We start from the raw sequence: 20,342 nt of genomic DNA, 5'->3' as shown, positions 1-20,342 counted from the left end.
TTGGGTCAGTTAGAGTGCGTGATGTCACAGCTACAGTGAGAAGGTGCGCTTTTTTAAGACAGAACTTCTGTCTCTAACTCGTCACTACAGCCACAATTTTTACTCTATCAACATAATTACTTCACTAAATCGTAGTCATACTTGTCTTCTTTCTAATGATGTGTCTGGAAATACCCTCAGACCTATACTTTAGTCGCTATCAACCTCAAAGCGCAGAGAGATCCCGAAATTCTCCCATAGACTCTAATGATAATTTTCGGCAGACGTCTGGGGAGAAAAACAGAGGAGACATATTTTGAAATTGCCACTGTGGCTACAAGCTTTTATCCTCAAACATAAAATTCACACCATTTGCTCATTGAAGCCTTGGGACTTGTAAAATTAAATAATTTTTGTGATAACTATCATGGTTTAGCTGGAACAAGCCTGTTTATACAGGGTGAAACTCTGCTTTTACAGAGCAGAGTGAGCCTGATTTTCCCGCCTTTCGTCTCCATGGCGACGGCGCAGCTGCAGATTTCACTGACAGGTCAAACTGCTGATGCTCAGTGTAGACAGCAGTTCCATGCTTATTACTGATTACTCAACTACACTATTGGATTGTGTAGTAATTAAGCACACACTTCCTCTAAATCCTTTCAAAATAAAAGCACCAAGCCAAATAATTAGCTTTAATAGCAATATTTCAACTTTTAGATGGGTAATTATGACTATTTAAAGATAGATTAACAGTTTAGTAATTACCCACACGTGCTTCCTCTACATCCTTTCAAAATAAAAGCACCAATGCCAATTATTAGCTTTAACTGCACTGTTTTTGCCTTTGAATGGGTAATTATGATTATTAATGGGTAATTAAAGACTAATTGACAGTTATGCTATTACCCCCACACATTTCCTCTAAATCCTTTCAAAATAAAAGCACCAATTACAATTTATTACCTTTAATGGCAAGATTGATTAAAAAATTTGTGGTTCTGAATACTTACCAATCGTTAATGGGACTACTTTAGAGTTCAGTAAATAGACACTCAAACTTATTAGGGTGCTTTTATTCTGAAAGGGCTAAATCTGAATCTTTTGCTTTAATAGGGCTATTCTTGCTATTGAATGATAAACTATGACTATCTAATGACTATTTTATAGTTTAGTAATCGCCCACACACAACCTCTAAATCCTTTCAAAATAAAAGCACCAATGTAATTTATTACCTTAAATGGCAAGATTTTTGTTTCTGACTGGTAAATTTCTACTAGTTATTAAACTATTACACAGTTAGGTAATTATTTACAAATACTTTCTTCAAATCAAAAAGATAGTCAGCTTATTTATGATTGTCAACAATGCACCTTGGTCAACTTTTTAATATTTTAAACGTGGTCAACTTTTGAATCATTGTCATCTCTTTAATATTGTCATAGTATGACCTTGGTCATCTTTTTAATCATCATCTTTTTAATCGCCATCTTTTGTCATCGTTTTAATCTTTGTCAACGTTTTCTCGTTTTCATCGTTTTCATCGTTTTGCCGTAGTCAACTTTTTGACGTCAGCAGCTTAATCAGCGTTTGTCATCGTTGCGGCAGCAGATCAGCTCTCCCACGTAATTTCTCGAGAAATTACTTTTTCTAGTTTTTCTTCTTATTTCGCCCCGTTTTTCGGTCGCTTTCATCGTCTCAACGCTTCGTCGTAGAATCGCCGTTCAACTTTCTAAACGTGTGTCGTCTTTAGGGGATGGGGGCTATTACTTTTCACGTTTTCAGCTTTTCAACTTTTAACGTTATTCAACGTTTTTCGTCGTTTTTTTATAATGGTCGTCTATAGGAATCATCGTTCAACTTTTTGTCAACTTGCCTCTTTTCGTCAGCTTCTGTCATCGTCATACTTTGGCGTAGAAACGTCATTTCAACGTCAAAAGCGTCTATCATCTTTCAGCGTTCTCCGTGTAAATCAGCGTCCTCGTATCTTTTATAGTTTTCGACTTGTGAGCGTTTAAATATGGTGTGGTTTTTGTTAAATTTTCAGCTTTTCCATTAGTGTGTATTGGGTCAGTTAGAGTGCGTGATGTCACAGCTACAGTGAGAAGGTGCGCTTTTTTAAGACAGAACTTCTGTCTCTAACTCGTCACTACAGCCACAATTTTTACTCTATCAACATAATTACTTCACTAAATCGTAGTCATACTTGTCTTCTTTCTAATGATGTGTCTGGAAATACCCTCAGACCTATACTTTAGTCGCTATCAACCTCAAAGCGCAGAGAGATCCCGAAATTCTCCCATAGACTCTAATGATAATTTTCGGCAGACGTCTGGGGAGAAAAACAGAGGAGACATATTTTGAAATTGCCACTGTGGCTACAAGCTTTTATCCTCAAACATAAAATTCACACCATTTGCTCATTGAAGCCTTGGGACTCGTAAAATTAAATAATTTTTGTGATAACTATCATGGTTTAGCTGGAACAAGCCTGTTTATACAGGGTGAAACTCTGCTTTTACAGAGCAGAGTGAGCCTGATTTTCCCGCCTTTCGTCTCCATGGCGACGGCGCAGCTGCAGATTTCACTGACAGGTCAAACTGCTGATGCTCAGTGTAGACAGCAGTTCCATGCTTATTACTGATTACTCAACTACACTATTGGATTGTGTAGTAATTAAGCACACACTTCCTCTAAATCCTTTCAAAATAAAAGCACCAAGCCAAATAATTAGCTTTAATAGCAATATTTCAACTTTTAGATGGGTAATTATGACTATTTAAAGATAGATTAACAGTTTAGTAATTACCCACACGTGCTTCCTCTACATCCTTTCAAAATAAAAGCACCAATGCCAATTATTAGCTTTAACTGCACTGTTTTTGCCTTTGAATGGGTAATTATGATTATTAATGGGTAATTAAAGACTAATTGACAGTTATGCTATTACCCCCACACATTTCCTCTAAATCCTTTCAAAATAAAAGCACCAATTACAATTTATTACCTTTAATGGCAAGATTGATTAAAAAATTTGTGGTTCTGAATACTGAATGGGACTACTTTAGAGTTCAGTAAATAGACACTCAAACTTATTAGGGTGCTTTTATTCTGAAAGGGCTAAATCTAAATCTTTTGCTTTAATAGGGCTATTCTTGCTATTGAATGATAAACTATGACTATCTAATGACTATTTTATAGTTTAGTAATCGCCCACACACAACCTCTAAATCCTTTCAAAATAAAAGCACCAATGTAATTTATTACCTTAAATGGCAAGATTTTTGTTTCTGACTGGTAAATTTCTACTAGTTATTAAACTATTACACAGTTAGGTAATTATTTACAAATACTTTCTTCAAATCAAAAAGATAGTCAGCTTATTTATGATTGTCAACAATGCACCTTGGTCAACTTTTTAATATTTTAAACGTGGTCAACTTTTGAATCATTGTCATCTCTTTAATATTGTCATAGTATGACCTTGGTCATCTTTTTAATCATCATCTTTTTAATCGCCATCTTTTGTCATCGTTTTAATCTTTGTCAACGTTTTCTCGTTTTCATCGTTTTCATCGTTTTGCCGTAGTCAACTTTTTGACGTCAGCAGCTTAATCAGCGTTTGTCATCGTTGCGGCAGCAGATCAGCTCTCCCACGTAATTTCTCGAGAAATTACTTTTTCTAGTTAGTGGGAGAGCTGAACAGCTCTCACACTATTGATATCTTCACTCTTTATTATTAGTGGGAGAGCTGAACAGCTTTCATCGTTCTCTGTGTAAATCAGCGTCCTCATATCTTTTATAGTTTTCGACTTGTGAGCGTTTAAATATTGTGTGGTTTTTGTTAAATTTTCAGCTTTTCCATTAGTGTGTATTGGGTCAGTTAGAGTGCGTGATGTCACAGCTACAGTGAGAAGGTGCGCTTTTTTAAGACAGAACTTCTGTCTCTAACTCGTCACTACAGCCACAATTTTTACTCTATCAACATATTTACTTCACTAAATCGTAGTCATACTTGTCTTCTTTCTAATGATGTGTCTGGATATACCCTCAGACCTATACTTTAGTCGCTATCAACCTCAAAGCGCAGAGAGATCCCGAAATTCTCCCATTGACTCTAATGATAATTTTCGGCAGACGTCTGGGGAGAAAAACAGAGGAGACATATTTTGAAATTGCCACTGTGGCTACAAGCTTTTATCCTCAAACATAAAATTCACACCATTTGCTCATTGAAGCCTTGGGACTCGTAAAATGAAATAATTTTTGTGATAACTATCATGGTTTAGCTGGAACAAGCCTGTTTATACAGGGTGAAACTCTGCTTTTACAGAGCAGAGTGAGCCTGATTTTCCCGCCTTTCGTCTCCATGGCGACGGCGCAGCTGCAGATTTCACTGACAGGTCAAACTGCTGATGCTCTGTGTACAGAGCAGTTCCATGCTTATTATTGATTACTCAACTACAATATTGGATTGTGTAGTAATTAAGCACACACTTCCTCTAAATCCTTTCAAAATAAAAGCACCAAGCCAAATAATTAGCTTTAATAGCAATATTTCTGCTTTTAGATGGGTAATTATGACTATTTAAAGATAGATTAACAGTTTAGTAATTACCCACACATGCTCCCTTTACATCCTTTCAAAATAAAAGCACCAATGCCAATTATTAGCTTTAACTGCACTGTTTTTGCCTTTGAATGGGTAATTAAAGACTAATTGACAGTTACGCTATTACCCCCACACATTTCCTCTAAATCCTTTCAAAATAAAAGCACCAATTACAATTTATTACCTTTAATGGCAAGATTGATTAAAAAATTTGTGGTTCTGAATACTTACCAATCGTTAATGGGACTACTTTAGAGTTCAGTAAATAGCCACTCAAACTTATTAGGGTGCTTTTATTCTGAAAGGGCTAAATCTAAATCTTTTGCTTTAATAGGGCTATTCTTGCTATTGAATGATAAATTATGACTATCTAATGACTATTTTATAGTTTAGTAATCGCCCACACACAACCTCTAAATCCTTTCAAAATAAAAGCACCAATGTAATTTATTACCCTAAATGGCAAGATTTTTGTTTTTGACTGGTAAATTTCTACTAGTTATTAAAATATTACACAGTTAGGTAATTATTTACAAATACTTTCTTCAAATCAAAAAGATAGTCAGCTTATTTATGATTGTCAACAATGCACATTGGTCAACCTTTTAATCTTTGACATCTTTTAACCGTGGTCAACTTTTGAATCATTGTCATCTCTTTAATATTGTCATAGTATGACCTTGGTCATCTTTTTAATCATCATCTTTTTAATCGCCATCTTTTGTCATCATTTTAATCTTTGTCATCGTTTTCTCGTTTTCATCGTTTTGCCGTAGTCAACTTTTTGACGTCAGCAGCTTAATCAGCGTTTGTCATCGTTGCGGCAGCAGATCAGCTCTCCCACGTAATTTCTCGAGAAATTACTTTTTCTAGTTATTATTCTTATTATTTCGCCCCGTTTTTCGGTCGCTATCTACTTCTCAACGCTTCATCGCAGAATCATCGTTCAACGTTCTAAACGTGCTTCATCGTTAGACGATGCAGGCTATTACTTTTCACGTTTTCAGCTTTTCAACTTTTAACGTTATTCAACGTTTTCCGTCGTTTTTTTATAATGGTCGTCTATGGGAATCATCGTTCAACTTTCTGTCAACTTCCCTCTTTTCATCAGCGTCTATCATCGTCATACTTTGGCGTAGAAACGTCATTTCAACGTCAAAAGCGTCTATCATCTTTCAACGTTCTCCGTGTAAATCAGTGTCCTCGTATCTTTTATAGTTTTCGACTTGTGAGCGTTTAAATATCGTGTGGTTTTTGTTAAATTTTCAGCTTTTCCATTAGTGTGTATTGGGTCAGTTAGAGTGCGTGATGTCACAGCTACAGTGAGAAGGTGCGCTTTTTTAAGACAGAACTTCTGTCTCTAACTCGTCAATACAGCCACAATTTTTACTCTATCAACATAATTCCTTCACTAAATCGTAGTCATACTTGTCTTCTTTCTAATGATGTGTCTGGATATACCCTCAGACCTATACTTTATTACACAGTTAGGTAATTATTTACAAATACTTTCTTCAAATCAAAAAGATAGTCAACTTATTTATGATTGTCAACAATGCACTCTCGTCAACTTTTTAATCTTTGACATCTTTTTACCTTGGTCAACTTTTGAGTCATTGTCATATTTTAATCTTGTCTTAGTATGACCTTGGTCATCTTTTTAATCATTATATTTTTAATCGCCATCTTTTGTCATTGTTTTAATCTTTGTCATCGTTTTCTCGTTTTCATCGTTTTCAGCTTTTCAACTTTTAACATTATTCAACGTTTTCCGTCGTTTTTTTATAATGGTCGTCTATGGGAATCATCGTTCAACTTTCTGTCAACTTCCCTCTTTTCATCAGCGTCTATCATCGTCATACTTTGGCGTAGAAACGTCATTTTAACGTCAAAAGCGTCTATCATCTTTCAACGTTCTCCGTGTAAATCAGCATCCTCGTATCTTTTATAGTTTTCGACTTGTGAGCGTTTAAATATCGTGTGGTTTTTGTTAAATTTTCAGCTTTTCCATTAGTGTGTATTGGCTCTGTTAGAGTGCGTGATGTCACAGCTACAGTGAGAAGGTGCGCTTTTTTAAGACAGAACTTCTGTCTCTAACTCGTCACTACAGCCACAATTTTTACTCTATCAACATAAGTACTTCACTAAATCGTAGTCATACTTGTCTTCTTTCTAATGATGTGTCTGGATATACCCTCAGACCTATACTTTAGTCGCTATCAACCTCAAAGCGCAGAGAGATCCCGAAATTCTCCCATTGACTCTAATGATAATTTTCGGCAGACGTCTGGGGAAAAAAACAGAGGAGACATATTTTGAAATTGCGACTGTGGCTACAAGCTTTTGTCCTTAAACATAAAATTCACACCATTTGCTCATTGAAGCCTTGGGACTCGTAAAATGAAATAATTTTTGTGATAACTATCATGGTTTAGCTGGAACAAGCCTGTTTATACAGGGTGAAACTCTGCTTTTACAGAGCAGAGTGAGCCTGATTTTCCCGCCTTTCGTCTCCATGGCGACGGCGCAGCTGCAGATTTGACTGACAGGTCAAACTGCTGATGCTCAGTGTAGACAGCAGTTCCATGCTTATTACTGATTACTCAACTACACTATTGGATTGTGTATTAATTAAGCACACACTTCCTCTAAATCCTTTCAAAATAAAAGCACCAAGCCAAATAATTAGCTTTAATAGCATTATTTCAACTTTTAGATGGGTAATTATGACTATTTAAAGATAGATTAACAGTTTAGTAATTACCCACACGTGCTTCCTCTACATCCTTTCAAAATAAAAGCACCAATGCCAATTATTAGCTTTAACTGCACTGTTTTTGCCTTTGAATGGGTAATTAAAGACTAATTGACAGTTACGCTATTACCCCCACACATTTCCTCTAAATCCTTTCAAAATAAAAGCACCAATTACAATTTATTACCTTTAATGGCAAGATTGATTAAAAAAATTTGTGGTTCTGAATACTTACCAATCGTTAATGGGACTACTTTAGAGTTCAGTAAATAGCCACTCAAACTTATTAGGGTGCTTTTATTCTGAAAGGGCTAAATCTAAATCTTTTGCTTTAATAGGGCTATTCTTGCTATTGAATGATAAATTATGACTATCTAATGACTATTTTATAATTTAGTAATTGCCCACACACAACCTCTAAATCCTTTCAAAATAAAAGCACCAATGTAATTTATTACCCTAAATGGCAAGATTTTTGTTTCTGACTGGTAAATTTCTACTAGTTATTAAAATATTACACAGTTAGGTAATTATTTACAAATACTTTCTTCAAATCAAAAAGATAGTCAGCTTATTTATGATTGTCAACAATGCCCCTTGGTCAACTTTTTAATCTTTGACATCTTTTAACCGTGGTCAACTTTTGAATCATTGTCATCTCTTTAATATTGTCATAGTATGACCTTGGTCATATTTTTAATCATCATTTTTTTAATCGCCATCTTTTGTCATCGTTTTAATCTTTGTCAACGTTTTCTCGTTTTCATCGTTTTCATCGTTTTGCCGTAGTCAACTTTTTGACGTCAGCAGCTTAATCAGCGTTTGTCATCGTTGCGGCAGCAGATCAGCTCTCCCACGTAATTTCTCGAGAAATTACTTTTTCTAGTTAGTGGGAGAGCTGAACAGCTCTCACACTATTGAGATCTTCGCTCTTTATTATTATTATTCTTATTATTTCGCCCCGTTTTTCGGTCGCTATCTACTTCTCAACGCTTCATCGCAAAATCATCGTTCAACGTTCTAAACGTGCGTCATCGTTAGACGATGCAGGCTATTACTTTTCACGTTTTCAGCTTTTCAACTTTTAACGTTATTCAACGTTTTCCGTCGTTTTTTTATAATGGTCGTCTATGGGAATCATCGTTCAACTTTCTGTCAACTTCCCTCTTTTCATCAGCGTCTATCATCGTCATACTTTGGCGTAGAAACGTCATTTCAACGTCAAAAGCGTCTATCATCTTTCAACGTTCTCCGTGTAAATCAGCGTCCTCGTATCTTTTATAGTTTTCGACTTGTGAGCGTTTAAATATCGTGTGGTTTTTGTTAAATTTTCAGCTTTTCCATTAGTGTGTGTTGGCTCTGCTAGAGTGCGTGATGTCACAGCTACAGTGAGAAGGTGCGCTTTTTTAAGACAGAACTTCTGTCTCTAACTCGTCACTACAGCCACAATTATTACTCTATCAACGTAATTATTTCACTAAATCGTAGTCATACTTGTCTTCTTTCTAATGATGTGTCTGGCTATACCCTCAGACTTATACTTTAGTCGCTATCGACCTCAAAGCGCAGAGAGATCCTGAAATTCTCCCATAGACTCTAATGATAATTTTTGGCAGACGTCTGGAGAAAAAAAAGGAGGAGACATATTTTGAAATTGCGACTGTGGCTACAAATGTTTGTCCTCAAACATAAAATTCACACCATTTGCTCATTGAAGCCTTGGGACTCGTAAAATGAAATAATTTTTGTGATAACTATCATGGTTTAGCTGGAACAAGCCTGTTTATACAGGGTGAAACTCTGCTTTTACAGAGCAGAGTGAGCCTGATTTTCCCGCCTTTCGTCTCCATGGCGACGGCGCAGCTGCAGATTTCACTGACAGGTCAAACTCCTGATGCTCAGTGTAGACAGCAGTTACATGCTTATTACTGATTACTCAACTACACTATTGGATTGTGTAGTAATTAAGCACACACTTCCTCTAAATCCTTTCAAAATAAAAGCACCAAGCCAAATAATTAGCTTTAATACCAACATTTCTGCTTTTAGATGGGTAATTATGACTATTTAAAGATAGATTAACAGTTTAGTAATTACCCACACGTGCTTCCTCTACATCCTTTCAAAATAAAAGCACCAATGCCAATTATTAGCTTTAACTGCACTGTTTTTGCCTTTGAATGGGTAATTAAAGACTAATTGACAGTTACGCTATTACCCCCACACATTTCCTCTAAATCCTTTCAAAATAAAAGCACCAGTTACAATTTATTACCTTTATTGGCAAGATTGATTAAAAAAATTTGTGGTTCTGAATACTTACCAATCGTTAATGGGACTACTTTAGAGTTCAGTAAATAGCCACTCAAACTTATTAGGGTGCTTTTATTCTGAAAGGGCTAAATCTAAATCTTTTGCTTTAGTAGGGCTATTCTTGCTATTGAATGATAAATTATGACTATCTAATGACTATTTTATAGTTTAGTAATCGCCCACACACAACCTCTAAATCCTTTCAAAATAAAAGCACCAATGTAATTTATTACCTTAAATGGCAAGATTTTTGTTTCTGACTGGTAAATTTCTACTAGTTATTAAAATATTACACAGTTAGGTAATTATTTACAAATACTTTCTTCAAATCAAAAAGATAGTCAGCTTATTTATGATTGTCAACAATGCACATTGGTCAACCTTTTAATCTTTGACATCTTTTAACCTTGGTCAACTTTTGAATAATTGTCATCTCTTTAATATTGTCATAGTATGACCTTGGTCATCTTTTTAATCATCATCTTTTTAATCGCCATCTTTTGTCATCGTTTTAATCTTTGTCAACGTTTTCTCGTTTTCATCGTTTTCATCGTTTTCATCGTTTTGCCGTAGTCAACTTTTTGACGTCAGCAGCTTAATCAGCGTTTGTCATCGTTGCGGCAGCAGATCAGCTCTCCCACGTAATTTCTCGAGAAATTACTTTTTCTAGTTCTTCTTATTATTTCACCCGTTTTTCGGTCGCTTTCATCGTCTCAACGCTTCATCGTAGAATCGTCGTTCAACTTTCTAAACGTGTGTCGTCTTGAGGAGATGGGGGCTATTACTTTTCACGTTTTCAGCTTTTCAACTTTTAACGTTATTCAACTTTTTCCGTCGTTTTTTTTATAATGGTCGTCTATGGGAATCATCGTTCAACTTTGTGTCAACTTTCCTCTTTTCATCAGGGTCTATCATCGTCATACTTTGGCGTAGAAACGTCATTTCAACTTCAGAAGCGTCTATCATCTTTCAACTTTATCAGTGTAAATCAGCGTCTTCGTATCTTCTATACTTTTCGACTTGTGAGCGTTTAAATATCGTGTGGCTTTTGTTAAATTTTCAGCTTTTCCATTAGTGTGTATTGGCTCTGCTAGAGTGCGTGATGTCACAGCTACAGTGAGAAGGTGCGCTTTTTTAAGACAGAACTTCTGTCTTTAACTTGTCACTACAGCCACAATTTTTACTCTATCAACGTAATTACTTCACTAAATCGTAGTCATACTTGTCTTCTTTCTAATGATGTGTCTGGATATACCCTCAGACCTATACTTTAGTCGCTATCAACCTCAAAGCGCAGAGACATCCTGAAATTCTCCTATAGACTCTAATGATAATTTTTCGCAGACGTCTGGGGAGAAAAACAGAGGAGACATATTTTGAAATTGCCACTGTGGCTACAAGCTTTTGTCCTTAAACATAAAATTCACACCATTTGCTCATTGAAGCCTTGGGACTCGTAAAATGAAATAATTTTTGTGATAACTATTATGGTTTAGCTGGAACAAGCCTGTTTATACAGGGTGAAACTCTGCTTTTACAGAGCAGAGTGAGCCTGATTTTCCCGCCTTTCGTCTCCATGGCGACGGCGCAGCTGCAGATTTCACTGACAGGTCAAAACTGCTGATGCTCAGTGTAGACAGCAGTTCCATGCTTATTACTGATTACTCAACTACACTATTGGATTGTGTAGTAATTAAGCACACACTTCCTCTAAATCCTTTCAAAATAAAAGCACCTCGCCAAATAATTAGATTTAATAGCAATATTTCTGTTTTTAGATGGGTAATTATGACTGTTTAAATATAGATTAACAGTTTAGTAATGACCCACACATGCTTCCTCTACATCCTTTCAAAATAAAAGCACCAATGCCAATTATTAGCTTTAACTGCACTGTTTTTGCCTTTGAATGGGTAATTATGATTATTTAAAGACTAGTTGACAGTTACGCTATTACCCCCACACATTTCCTCTAAATCCTTTCAAAATAAAAGCACCAATTACAATTTTTTACTTTTAATGGCAAGATTGATTAGAAAGTTTGTGGTTCTGAATACTAACCAATCGTTAATGAGACTACTTTAGAGTTCAGTAAATAGCCACTCAAACTTATTAGGGTGCTTTTATTCTGAAAGGGCTAAATCTAAATCTTTTGCTTTAATAGGGCTATTGTTGCTATTGAATGATAAATTATGACTAATGACTATTTTATAATTTAGTAATCACTCACACACAACCTCTAAATCCTTTCAAAATAAAAGCACCAATGTAATTTATTATCTTAAATGGCAAGATTTTTGTTTCTGACTGGTAAATTTTTAATAGTTATTAAACTATTACACAGTTAGGTAATTATTTACAAATACTTTCTTCAAATCAAAAAGATAGTGAGCTTATTTATGATTGTCAACAATGCACTCTGGTCAACTTTTTAATCTTTGACATCTTTTTACCTTGGTCAACTTTTGAGTCATTGTCATATTTTAATCTTGTCTTAGTATGACCTTGGTCATCTTTTTAATCATCATGTTTTTAATCGCCATCTTTTGTCATCGTTTTAATCTTTGTCATCGTTTCCTCGTTTTCATTGTTTTGCCGTAGTCAACTTTTGGACGTAGTCAACTTTTTGACGTCAGCAGCTTAATCAGCGTTTGTCATCGTTGCGGCAGCAGATCAGCTCTCCCACGTAATTTCTCGAGAACTTACTTTTTCTAGTATCAGCTTTAATATCAGCTAGATTTGATCTGTTGCATAAGATTCTGAGTACTGTGTTTAGTTAACCTATTACACACAAATCCCAATGTCTTTGGAAACAGTTCCATAAAAATCAAACTTCCCAAAAATCTGGCTGTCACTAAGAATTAAGTCAGACCATGTAGTAAATAAAACGTTACAATTGCTTTAAACAACATCGCTAATGGTTGTTCAGTTTAATGCAGATAGCTGCACATCAAATTAGATTGATTGACTCCTATAATTCAAGATGCCTCACAGTGACTAATTCATATTTGATGCCTTGGCACAATCAGTGCAGTGCCAATCTATGTTGCAGGAACTATACAGTAATGAGCCGTGTAACTGTTTCAGTTTATGTTTGAGGTTCCACATTTTAGGCAGTGGTTAAAGGTACAGAATAAAAAATTTGATTTAAAATCAGCACATGGACAAAAATGCGACTCCAACATAACATGGTTCTAGGAATACAGGGAAATATATGACAAACTTGTGTGCCAGTTTGGCACTAACAATAAACAGACAGATAACCAGTCTGGGACCTAGTGATTTAGTCTGGAATTTAACCAAAGATATGAGCATTATTACATTTCCATTATGAGTCTAAGGGGCTAGAGCAGACATCTGTGTGTGTAAAGCTTGGCTGCAGAGGAGATGCCAACAGAATAGAGCGTGTGTTGACATTCTGCAGTGCACAGGATTCTGACTGTGTGGAGCTGAGAAACATGAAAGTCTTACCAGAGGAAGTGGTGAAGTCTGACTCCGGGCAGCGTTGAGGAGCTGCTGAGCTCCCCGAGACAAACACCTACAAAAACATACACACACACGCATGAAGGGAAAGCCACCGGCATACAAATCACAGCCTATCCACAGGAACAACTACAGCATGATGACACAGCATCAAAGCTAAATATTCAGAAAGTTAAAGGGAATAAGAGTTTGAATAACCTTCATACTAAGTGTGACCCCTGGGCTAAGAGGACCATTATGAAACATTACCGTTAACAAAGCACAGCTAAACCTCTAGTGATTGCTAAGTGTGGTTATGGCCACAACTGCATGTACGCTTGCACTAAGGTTTGGAGAAATCCCAGTGTAAACTACTGCTGCCCCCCAAGGAGACAGTAGATCTTTTCATGCATTTCAGGTCCTGAAGTAGAGAAACACAATTGAATTAAAAAATTATTAATTGAACAGCTTCAAGGGAAAAAGAATAAAAAGCAGCAGGTGGTGAGTTGATGGAGAAGAGAATAGAAAGCGTTTGTTTACGTCATTAATTGGGTAGTCGGACCGGTCAACTCTCTCCAACAGACGCTAATCACTCGTAATAGGACTTAATGGGCGCTCTAATGGGGGAAGTCTCCCTCCCTGTGCTCGGGGGGGGCGATCTTTAACACGCCTGTCGCCACAAACACGAGTGCGCGTGCATGGGATTGTGCACAGCTGCTGCTCACTCGAGGGCTGTGACACTGCTCATCACAGCTGAAAAGGAGTCCCACAGCTATACCCCGATTGTACAGTAACACTTTTATTAAATAACATGATACAGATCCAAGGTTTAATATTTTTAGTGAACTGAATGAATCGGGTTTGGAAACATTTGTTTCTACTTACTCATACAAGCCAATTAAAATCCAGTACGATCCAGAAAGAAACACATTTAAACTATATATAGCCTGGAAATTATAGCTTCCCATTGTTTAATGCGTACCAGTGGTCAAGACTCAACTTTTTATTTGCAGCATAACTATTTTTGGTACATAAATACATTTAAGCACAATAAGATTGTGCTTAAGACAGTGACAATGTAATATTCATGTTCAAGTGCAGACAGACACAGGGAGAGTGCTAAAGAAAAAGAAAGTGTATGTTTGTCTAACAGGGAGTCATGAAAAAAACACACCCACTGATACTCTCAGTTTCCATGGCGATGAGTTATATTTGACAATGTGACGCACATTTTCAGCATCCACTTGTGTTGTTAGTTGTTAGTCATCTTCATCTGCTCCAGTGCAGGGAGGTAAAACTATGAATGGTTCACTGTATACTTCAGTGAAGTGAGGTCAAATGTATAGACCTGAGTCGAGGGCTGGAGATGATCTAGAAAAGCAGACGAGACCAGAGCTGAGAGACTCTACTGTAGTGGCTAAGCAGGGGGTGGATGTCAACCAGTGTTTTCGTCTAAGGACATATCAAGTGGTCTGTGCGAAGTTCAATGAATACAAATATTTCTGCCGGATGATTCTCAGGCGTGAGATGATGAACTCAGGCGTCCCCACTTCATACAGTACAGTATTTCCAGTGTAATTATTATTTTGTGCCTGGCCTCGAGTTACTGAAGTATCAACCCTATAAAATTAGTAGGCAGTCTGAAACTTGCAGAACTGAATTTAAACAAAACCAAAATTCATAAAGTGGAATATATATACTCATATATATAATATAAGCTATACTCAAGCTGAACTCAAGTTCAGATAAGGCATTTAGAGCTCACTCAAACATTCTATTCACCTTGCCTTTGTAGCAGCTACAGTAGCTTCAGGGACGATCACCTCTCAGTTTTCTGCAGGGAGGCATCTCTGTCACTTTGTTGACAGCAGTGCTCTTTGCACGTTTCTGTTGTTTGGCTGCAGGCACCTCGTCTGCCTTTGTTACACCTCAGCTCACGAAAGGTCTAAATGCTGGACATACTCTAAACTACTGTATGGTCTCCCCTCATCTGTCCACTCACGTAAACACACAAAGTTATCCAGTGCAATGGAGTCCATTATGCCAGTTAAAATGAGGTGCACATAATGGGAGGAGCTTTATGGGTGGAGGAAGATGCCTTAGTTACAGAACACATCTGAAGACATGTAAGAAGCCAGTCATTAAAAGGTGAAGGTGAGACTTGAGCTGTCCTGTATAATGTACTCAATTGGTAGGAATGCTAACTAGCCCCACATCGGTAAGTACCATTGGAAAGTCAGCAGTTTTACTGCATGCAAATAAAAAAACATTTAAATCTGATGAAAATTTGTCAACAGCTCTATTGTCACTGCACATTTCCATTACAGCAACAGGCCTCAAGGTGCAAGCACTTAAAAGCGTCTCACAATTTTGAGGAAAAACACAAAGTATGCGTAAGCTCATTTTTTACAAAGCGACAGAATCTGCAAGCGTGCGTTGACACAAGAAACAAAATGGAGGGGAAACATCCAGCATACACCACACATCAAATCTAATCAAAATTAGATTTCTGTAACCTGCTTGCATTTTAAAAAACTGTTTTAAAAAGATTAAGACCTTGCATTCTCTCAAGTTTGAGAAAAGGAACATACTAATACTAATGAATACTACAGTATTACCTTAGACTCATCAATGTCTATTGATAATTCGGTCTGCTGCAGGCTGCTGTTTTATACCTGGATGATGCTGGTGATGAGAACCATATATTTAAACTCTCCATTGCATTTAACACCCATGAAGCCATGAATGCCTAATGAGAAGCTGCAGCTGATCCACCATCTCCTGTATGACCGACCACCTGTCAGTGTCCTATTGCTCCAGTGTATAGTGCATAGGGAACGGTCAGGGGGCTATTTACAGAGCGCTGGTGGACAGCTATGTGGAGTGGGCTGCCGCTAAAACTGACAACAACAAAGAGATAGTGATGGATTCAAGAGGAAGTCCATCTCTGCCACCTGGGAAGTGAAGTAGAGAGGAGTACGGTGTACTACAGGTGTCAACTTGGACAGCGGCCTGAACTGGAAAATCAACAGTACGATCTAAGAGAGTTCCTTCAATGTGTGCAGGAAGATGGTGGAGATGTTCTATCTGTGGGATGTAGTTACCAGCCTGTTTGCCTTCTGGGTCTACGGGGAGAAAGGCATTGCAGTCAGTGACACGATCAGACTTAATAAACTGGATAAGCTTGAGCGCGAAGGAGGCCTTAAAGCAGCAGTGGAGAGAATGACTCTGAACACGCTGTTTTCCATCATGGATAACACTGAGCATGATTTCCATCACACAACAGACAGAAAAGCTGCAACTTTGAACTGTATACAGTACATTAAGGCAGACCAAGCAAACAAGCAGCTCTATGGGTCTGTCTGGGAGTTAGACGCTACGAGAGGCATTAACTTGTTGCTGGGAACAAGGGTAAACCCTTTTGTAGCTGCTGCTGTGTTCAAGTGGTGTTGGATATTACAGTGTTAAAAAACAGATTAAGTCAAAAAACACAAAACAAGACCTGAGCCTCTGTGGTAATTCCTTATGTCATGTGATTTTTAAATTTGCTTTATCTACGATAGTTTGGGTCAAAATATGATAACTTCAACTTACAATATTTCTTTATTTGCCATCTGGCAAACCTGATGCACACGTTCAGCCAGTTGGTGCTTTTGCTTGTATGAGTGTGGGTCACGTCAGGATAACATGCAGGTTTACAGACGTTACTGCAGGAATAATGTGTTTTCTGCATTTTTTTCCACCTTTACTGGTGGAATTTCAGGCCCAAAACATAAAAAGGCAAAAGCAGAGCATGAAAAAGCTCTTTTCAGACTGTTGTAAGTAAGCTGTGAGGGGAACCAACGATAGGAGTATATAAAGCAGAATCATATCATCTGCCTGATTCCCCCACCCCCCCCTCTCCTGACATCAAAAGCGTGCACCCATCCTGAGCCGACATCGCTGCAGTGCATGCTGGGTAGGAGAGGACAACTCAGGACACATGCAGGGACTTTTAGGATACTGCAGTAAGCTGTTCACAATGGAAAAAATGAGGGAAAGGATGCAGAGGGAGGAAGGGAAGGAGGGGTGGTGGGAAAAGAGGGAGGAGGAGGAAGAAATCGCAATATCAGTGAAGGATGGAGGTATTCAGCTAATGTTCCAAATATGAGACAAATATAGAAAGGAGCTTTTCACTGGCTCGGTCACCAGATCTGCATCAGAACACAGAAAAATGCCGCGTGACTGGGTCAGAAGGATTTGGTGGACTGTTTTGATTTGATAATGGCACTATTTTCATTAGAAAATTTGCCTTAGTGCCTGTGAACAGGAGCCTGGAGTGAGCAACATATTTTTCAGATGGCTTTCGTATCTGAAGTGCTTTAGTGTGTGAATTAGTTTTGTCTGCAGCAAACAGTGAGCACTACGGGGAATACATATAAAAATGGCCCGTGTCAGCACTGATTAACTCCTGCTGCTTCCTGCCAGATGTGACAGCGAGGCTGCCAGCATCCAGACTGCAGCTGGATGACACATACCTGCGCCGCAGCCACACACTGCTGAGCGTCCTCCTATAATCCAGGTCACATTAACTCTGAGACAAAACAGTTAAGGTTAAACTCCAGCACCGTCTCTCTGAAGGTTCTTAGAAAGAACCGGACTGCAGGTGTGGAGAGGTTAACACAACTCTCAAAGCACTTTGCATTTCAGGTCTAAATCTCAGCCAGTGGAGTTTGTATAGCGCTAGTCTGGCCCAGATGCTGACACTGGACCTAATAAAGTGGCGGGTGAGTGTATGTACTGTGACATCAGAGCACAAAATGCTTTATATGACCCCTCTAAAGGATCCATCCCAATGGGGAAGTCTCAGCTGAGCTGCCTCTACAGTGGGGAAGTAATATACACTAATCATAGGGAAAAGAAACCATGGGAGCTTTCTTTATGCATTAACCATCAAAAGGCTACAACAAAGAACATGAACACATTTGTCTTGTATGACTTGTACTGTACGTTTTGTACGTTTGTAGCTAAAGCAAATATGTGTGCACTGCGAGTGCTGTTAATAGAGAGTTACTGTTTGGTTAAAGCTCTCAGTGTGATTTATATGAGAAAGTGTAGTATTGATCAAAAACAAAACGGAAAGACATTTACTGTATGAATAGCCAGGCGTCACAGGAGAGGTGGGATGTGATAAATCATATATGGGCATGTGCTATATAGGCTCTGCACGCTTTAAAAGGTAGAAGAATCGCCATGAAGAGAAGGTAGACGGCAGCTTCAGGCTGAGGTTGACTACAGACTACAACAATTATCAACTGTCCTTCACTCTGCCAGATGTGAGCACAGCAGCTGGTCACATGCCGCAAGAATGTACACAGGGAAGCAGCAGAAGCCCAACAGGAGTGTAATGATTTGTTGCTCAGAAACAAAGATCACGGTACGATGGTTTCAAACTGGTCAGTTTGACCAAGAAATAGATTTTAAAACTGTATGTTTACTATAATATCAGTGTTTGTATAGAGGCCCCCACATCACCCCAAGATGAGCAGAAAGCATCCAGCAGCAGTGCCTGTAAACAGCTTTCTGGCTGGACATGGCAACAACATGACCAAACATTTCCAGAGCACCAACTTCACCTACTTTCTTTCAGAGGCTGATGGAACCATTTCAGGCTGTGACCAAAGTGAACTTATTCTTATTCTGACTAACAGAGGTAATAAAACTACTCTTGGAAACTCTAGACTGGACGCGTCACCACGCAGCCTATTCATAGAACGTGCCACACAGCTTGCTTGTCTTCCCTAGAAAGTCATACGTGTATTTGGGGAACAAGTGTTTTGCTCATTAGTTCTGGTAGTTTTACTTTTCCCAGCGTTCTTTAAGCTCCCACTGTAAAGATAATATATAGAGCAGAATGTGAGTTATATGCATGCAGGATGTAAATTGAGACAGCTCTAAACCACCAAGGGCTGGGTCTGGCTTTTCCTTCCACTGGTTTCACAGCACTGCCCAGTTTTCAGCAGTAAATACTAGGTTTTCCCAGGGAGGGAGCTGGGAAGGGAACGGATGGCGGCTAAATCAGTGCCGAGGTGGCACCACGGCGACGGACTGGAAGTGAAGGAATTCAAGGTAGTAGAAATTATAAAGATGCTCCAAAAGCGACAAAACAAACGAGTCAAACTGGTATGAGTGATGCGTGGAGAGCACTTTACTGCAGCTTTAAATGTAATTCAGAGGGAAGTGATGTGTTTTCTGATGGATCCAACTCTATTTCTTTCTAATGAGGCTATGCTGACAGTTTTGGGTTTAAAAAAAAGTAAATGCAAATTGGACTTATGGGGAATCTAAGCATTTCTCTAGATATTTTACTGTGATTGGCTGTTTACCGCATCTCTGGGGCAGTAACCTGCATCCCATTCTCAGAAGCCGGGGACAATAACACGTTTACACACAGGCACAATTAAAAAAGACAGATCTCCAGCATCCAAGCATTTACGTAGAGTCTATCCATAGAAGCCTGCCAGTGTGGTGATGGCACACGGGGCTCAGGTGGAGGATGAATACCTACTGTAGCATTCTAGGTCCATGAGGATTGGGCACGTGCTCAGCATTTCTGTGTACACTGGGCTCATCTCCACCCAACAACTGGAGCCACAAGTCTATGCAAGACTGATTCTACTATGAACAGCAGATGCAGCTCAGTGCTGACGAGAGACCAGCAGCTGCTGGACAGTTAAAACTATTTTATCAGGCTTTCTCCCTAAACAATCATTTCATTTTTCCCCGACTTAATCAATATCTTTGTCATTTAAACATATTGCAAATTGCTAAATGCAGAAACACAGTGACATCCCATTGATGTTATTGTACTGTTATGTTAATTATTATTATTATTGGTTCTTTCATATGCAACGCTATCATCAAAGCTAATCTAAAATTTGAAACACAGTAAGCACATAACAGTTTTTTTCTTTTTAGGTTTTCAGTATAATAGTAATAAATGGTGCTGGAAATAAATCAGTGCAATCATTTATTATTAGAACCACATAAACACTTCTTCGTTAGGTCTATCCCAGTTGTCATTTGGCTCCTTTGAGCACTTGAAATGAACCCGTTTCCTCCTTCTACTAGACCTTAATTATCTCAGCTCTCTGTGTCCCAACTAAAAGGGTTTTGACTAGGACTGGGTGAAAGGTCCCCAAGTTATTTTTACTATTTGGATTGCTACCCACTGCGCTGTTCTC

General features: G+C 38.1%; 1 protein-coding gene across 3 annotated transcripts in view; it reads right to left on the bottom strand.

The window, feature by feature from the left end:
- The window catches only part of thrb (thyroid hormone receptor beta), an 84,227-nt gene that overhangs the window by 41,646 nt on the left and 22,239 nt on the right, over positions 1-20,342 (bottom strand). For all 3 annotated transcript variants that reach the window (XM_055512804.1, XM_029167935.3, XM_029167936.3), the window contains exon 2: positions 13,129-13,195. The gene's annotated coding sequence lies outside the window, so the exon portion shown is untranslated. The remainder of the gene's footprint in view (positions 1-13,128; positions 13,196-20,342) is intronic.

Source organism: Betta splendens, chromosome 11 (assembly GCF_900634795.4).
Source record: "Betta splendens chromosome 11, fBetSpl5.4, whole genome shotgun sequence".
Taxonomy (NCBI): domain Eukaryota; kingdom Metazoa; phylum Chordata; class Actinopteri; order Anabantiformes; family Osphronemidae; genus Betta; species Betta splendens.
Note: the sequence above shows the minus strand (reverse complement) of the source record. Positions and strands in the feature narration are given on the sequence as shown.